Raw genomic sequence first — 5666 nt, forward strand, 5'->3', positions numbered from 1 at the left:
AGCTAAAACTCAAATGTCATTACAGAGAAAGAATTTTTGGATACACGATCATTTATTGGGAGAATCCCCCAAAATGGGATTAAAGGAGATTAAAAGGACCAGGTATGTTTTGTTGATTGCTTTGGCACTTGAAAACCCCTCTGATCTCAGAGCAGGAGTTTTGTGGGTATTATTATTATAATAATGGGGATCTTGGAGGATGGGAGGTGGATAAGCAGAAGGGAACTAAATCCAATAATGTTTGTACTGTCACAAAGCCAGGATGGTTTGGGGTATGATTTAATCCTATGGAGCAGACCTACCCAACACTCCTAAGCAAGAGATAGACAAACAAATATACCCAGTAAAATAGAGGCATATCTGCAAAGTGAAATCCCTCACCCTTCCCTGGGCAAACTCCAAAACTCACCAATAATTTGGCTCTGTGTATGCTGAGCAAGAATCCCAACAAATCTCTGCCTCCTCCACTTTATAGCCTCAGCAAAACACGGCATCCGAGGATTTGCCTGTGCTTTCTGTCTCTTTCCTTGTTTGTTTTCATGTGTACCACCAAAACAGACTGTGTCACTACCTGTAAGGAACCAAAATATTTCAAGTACTGACTATTGCAAAAAGATGAAACACCTTTTTTAGTACTTGGTTCAAACACAGGGATCAAGGGGGAAGGAAAATGGCATTTCGACCGCTCTGGTGCTGAGGATGGGTGGGTGCTCACTGCACCATTGCCTTTTCAAATACCTTACTGTGTCTTATCACAAGATAATTTCTCCCCCAGTCTCTTGTCCCAGGAACTCCCAAACTCGGCTGTGTTTTTAAAAAAAGAACTTTCCTGGAAAGGCTAGTGTTAGAATGGTGGTGTGAAATTGTACAAATTTTATCACTTCTATGCTTTGAGAAAATCTGAATTAAACCCTCAACTTGTAACACTTTAATCCATTCTTCACATGGAGTCAACAGAGCAACACCGAGTTGGACCAAGTGATGAGCTAGCCCATGGCAGACACATCACAGCAGAGACATGGGGCCTGCTTTTACAGCAGTTAAATAATAAATTTTAAAAACTCCAGGCCTGTAGTTCTTGTTTTGCGTTTTTACACTGACTACTTTGCCTATATACCTCCTGAAGATTTTGGCCGTGGTGCCTAATCAGAACAATAGCTCAGAAGAAGCCAGCAGTCCTGGTTACAATTAGCTGAGACTATTTTAACTACCTGTTGGGTTGTTACAGATTTAAGAAGGACTGGCTGGTGAGAAGGTTCTGGCAAAAACATCTCTGCTGAGTTAGGAAGACCTCGGGATTATTTTTTTTTATTAATATTTTTTAAGTTCAGCAACATGTTTTTTTGTAAAAAAACCTGAGCTATATCCTTCCTTGTTTTTCATATCCACTCCTGACTCTTAGCTCTCCAAAGAATTGCATATTCCTTATTTACATGCAGTGGCCAGCACAGCACCCTCCTGTCCCCAGCTGGCCTCAGAGCTCAGTCAGAACAGAAATAAAAACAATCCGAAGAATGAGCAAATCACAGAATCGGTGTGATCTTCCCCTAAATCCTGCATGAAAAACTTCACAAAATCCACAAGGGAAAACATGAATGCATTAACAAGAGAAAAAAAAAAAATTAAAAAAAAAATTAAGAGATCTGTAAAAGAAGTTCCACTTAAAATAAAAGGCAGCAGAGACCAAACTCTAAAAGTCCAGGTTTTGAATGAACTTTCATTATTCATTGACCCAGGTTGCTTCTTTATGCTATGCAGAAAGCAAAAGATTAAACCAGCGCTGATGGGAGCAGGGACGGAAGGGTCGGTGCTGTGGACAGCTTGGCCCCATGGAGCTGGGGAGGGGTGCTTTGACTGCACTCAGAACTTTCCAGAACAAGGGTGCAGCAACTCAGCTAATTGGGGAAGATAAAATGCAGGGTTTTATGAGATGGACACCATCATTATCAGAAATGAAGGATAAAAACTTGAGCAGCTACGTCTTGTTTTATCGCTGGGAAGTCTCAGAAGGAAAAAAAGAATTATCAAAGTTTTCTGATAGTTCCATTTAACCACAAGAAAACTATGTTAATGTAACCCTAAGGGTTTGACTAAAAGCTATGAAATCAAGGCAACTCACAGTCCAGGCCCCAGCTTCTTCCCTAAGCCACTTGTAGTGCTGGGACAGTGTGAGACACAAACACTGCCTATTTGGGGACAGTGTCATTTCTATGGGCAGACCATACTGCTGCCTCCTTTAACCCCAAAACCAACACTCAGCACAGCCCCTAGAGCTGCATATAAAGTGGGCTTCTGTTTCCTATGCTTTTCCTTGTCTTTATGTTTTCCTTACCAGGAGCAAATAAGCAGTTTCGTCACAAACCCATCCAACACAAAACTTCCCCTTTCAAAGTGCAACCAGGCAGAGAGAAGCAAATGCTTTAACGGCCAAGTTTAAAAAGCCCTGAAAGTCTGGGTTTCTAATGAAAGTACTGACAGATCCTGAACCACCCAGCAGCGTGAGCAGGCGCCACCATAATAACCATTTAAGCCCTCTTTTCAGAGAAAGGCTTGGCCCAGCAGCACAGGAGGAGTAAACAGGGCTGGTAACTTAATGACCTTTGAGCATTAGCAGATGGCCTTTTTATGAGCACAGATTAGCAGAACATGGGAGTTTTTAATGGCCACTAACAGGTGCCAAGGCTGCTTTTCCCTTCTCTACCTACCCACAGCCAGTAAAGCACCAATCTCCCCCCACCCCATCCTTTATTCATCTTTACCTCCCAACATCTTGAGTGACACAGCAAGATATGTCCTGCACCATCCTGGCAAAGCTGTAGGTCACCCAAAAACAAGAGCACATCACCTTTGGGTGATGGCATTGTCAGCTGAGTCCTCACAATATCACTTCTGAGGCACAGCCAGTTCAACTGGAATGGTCAATATGGTTGTCCCCTTCTTTCTGGTTCAAGAGAGACGTAGGAAACCCCAAGAGCAGGCTCCAGAGCTGTTTGAAAGCAAAAGGGAGTCTAAGCAAAGCCAAGGCAGGGGATTCCTCTCTCTTGTTCACCTATGACATCTGTGGCTCTGCCCCATTAAAGACACCGTGGTATCTTTATGAGCTAGGGCCATAGTAAATGCTCCATTCGTGTCTCTGCAAATATTCCCTCACCCAGCCTCATCCGGGAACAACTCAGAAGCACACCAGGACTCAAGGCAATTACCAAATTGGCTCCTCTGCATTTATCTCTGTGGGTGGGTAGAGGAAAGCCCTCACAATTAATCTCAGATCCTGCCTGATTAGACACAACTCAGGGGCTATGATCCTCTCGGAGCCAAGGGGCCTCCTCAGTCTGGAGCTGCAATGAGGGGGATGAGGCAGCTCCTGCTCTCAGCTCAGGTATGGGGGATCACACACAAGTGCAGGTCAACAGCCACTGCATGGGAAACTGAGGAAATGCAGGGAAAAAAATAGCAAGAGCATGGCAGGGGAGCAGATTATGGTGTCCTTCAGCCTCCTTTTTGGCTTCCCCATTTTAGCTTCTTTTCTCTCAGCTCCCGTTACTGGCCTCCAAATCTCTTACCCCCCACTTTCTTGGCCTCCCACTCTCAGTCTCCACTCTCTTGAGAGATGCCATATGCCAGTGTCTGATTTTTCCATGGAAAAATATAACACGGTGCAAACTCCAGATTTTGTAACGTGTGGTGGCAGTGCCAATCTTACAACTGTCAGGTTGGAATCCCTTATTAGAAGAAACATATTATGGCTGGGATTTGAGGCAAAACACCAGGGAAAGAGATTGGAAAACTCAGGGGGGGAAAAAAATTCCTTGATAAAACAATTAAAATTTGCCACGCAGAGGAACTCATCGTGTCCAGGACAGAATTCCTGGAAAGCAGCACTGTGAGAAGCTTCATGCAAAGTACTGCAAGAAAATAGCCCCCAGCCAGGGACAGTATGAGGCAGTGAAATTGGGAGTCAGCCAAAAATGAGGCAATAAAGTGTCCACTGTGAGAAATTACACAGGAGAGGGATGTGAAGCATGGGGGAAGCAAAATGGTGCAGCAGCAGTGCTTGCTCCGGGCTACTGCTGGTCCCTCTGGGTATGGGTGGACTTATCCCCAAGAAGAAAAGGAGAGTTTGTGGCTATGAGTCCAGCAATGGTGCACAAGTCAGGATAGGGCAAACCCCACTGGTATTATGGGAAAAAAATACCCTAGGTACAATAAGGAAGTGGAAAAGTTAAATATGGAAGCTTCTGGCAGAGCAGGGCTGAAGGAGCTGATGGAGGCCTCATCTTGTCATACAGGTGTTTTTACATAGATGGGAAATAAGAGAACATTTTCCATTACCTCTATTACAGCGAGATGCATTTGGAAGCTGGGCTAATGCCCAGTGTGTTGAATATGTCCTCAGGGTCCCTTTCCTTCATGCTCATGATTCGCTTTGGGGACTCTTGCAGTGCCACCAGGATTGTGCAGCATTTCACAGGAAAATGCAATTTCTTGTAGAGACACAGGATCTGCACAGGGGCTGGCTGAACCTGAAGACCAGAAGGATAAAAAATAAAATCAGAGCTTCAACAAACTTTGGGAAGAGTATATTGCTGTGCAAAAGCTACACAAAGCATGAATTAAGGGTGGGAAAAAGATGTGCTAAAAGGCCTGATGGTCCGGTGACACTAAATTTCAGAAGAAACAGGAGTAAGCTTTACAGATGCCAGATCTGGCAGGAAGCACTTATGTCTACAGACCTCCTCAAAGAGTGAATTAAGCCACAATCTTGAAACTACATTGTCTAAAGAGAGACCTGGGCTTTATGTGAGCACCCTTCACCCTGCAAGCAAGCTCAGTTGTAATGTCCAGGAAGGGGCATGGGGTAGCACCCTGCTGAGCCCTGAACTCACACAGCCCTGCAGAGCCCTGGTAAATGCATTACAGGGGAGGACCCAGCCTTTCATCAGCTTCCAGCAGGAAAAGGGAGAAAGTCCTCTGAAGTGGAGGAGCATCAGGCCAGAGGCAGAGCACGGTGAGCCAGCTGAGCGTGCGGACAAGACACAACCAGAACTCATTAACTCACCGCTGTGGTGCTGGTGGTGCCTCCAGGGAGACCACACAGCAGCACAGAAAACCCCGGAGACTAATTGAACATGGTTAATTATTAGGTGGTTTTAAGATATATTTGAATTTCTTTATTGCACTGATGTTGTTTGTTGTAGTTATTTTTGGCTAGGGAAATGGTACCTTGCAGGAACTTTGAAAAGAGCCATTTGGAAGGGACTCGTGTCCCTCTGGGTTGGGGTGACATGTGGCTAAGCTACCTCAGCCTCCTCCCAAGCCCCACCAGGGCCTGCCAGTATCAGATGGCAACCTGCCCCAGTAAATGCTCTTATGAAAGGACATCACAGAGCAAACACCTCGACTGATGGGAGGCAGATTTCTGCTGGAATCCAGAACATCAGAAAAATAATTTGTTTCATTAATGAAAGCCACCAGTGAGATCACAACCCTCCCAAATACCACAATATAGCCATGGACTTGGAGGTCTAGGCTTTAGCTGGCCTAAGGCTTTATGAGCTGGAAATCTGCACACAGAAACTTCACCTTGGTAGACATGGATCAATTTACATCCCTGAATCAAGGCCTGGTTAGTGCTGTGAGTTTCTGTGCATGAGCTGAAGAGCAAG

General features: G+C 44.9%; 1 long non-coding RNA gene across 1 annotated transcript; it reads right to left on the reverse strand.

The window, feature by feature from the left end:
- Positions 1-478: 478 nt before the first annotated feature.
- Positions 479-4892, reverse strand: LOC310907716. The gene is made up of 3 exons (XR_014589705.1): positions 4816-4892; positions 4333-4523; positions 479-571 (listed from the first exon to the last, which is right to left on the reverse strand). It is a non-coding gene; the product is annotated as an uncharacterized lncRNA (long non-coding RNA).
- Positions 4893-5666: the final 774 nt, after the last annotated feature.

The sequence above is a fragment of the Zosterops lateralis genome, assembly GCF_965231275.1.
Source record: "Zosterops lateralis genome assembly, chromosome: 3".
In the NCBI taxonomy this organism is placed as follows: domain Eukaryota; kingdom Metazoa; phylum Chordata; class Aves; order Passeriformes; family Zosteropidae; genus Zosterops; species Zosterops lateralis.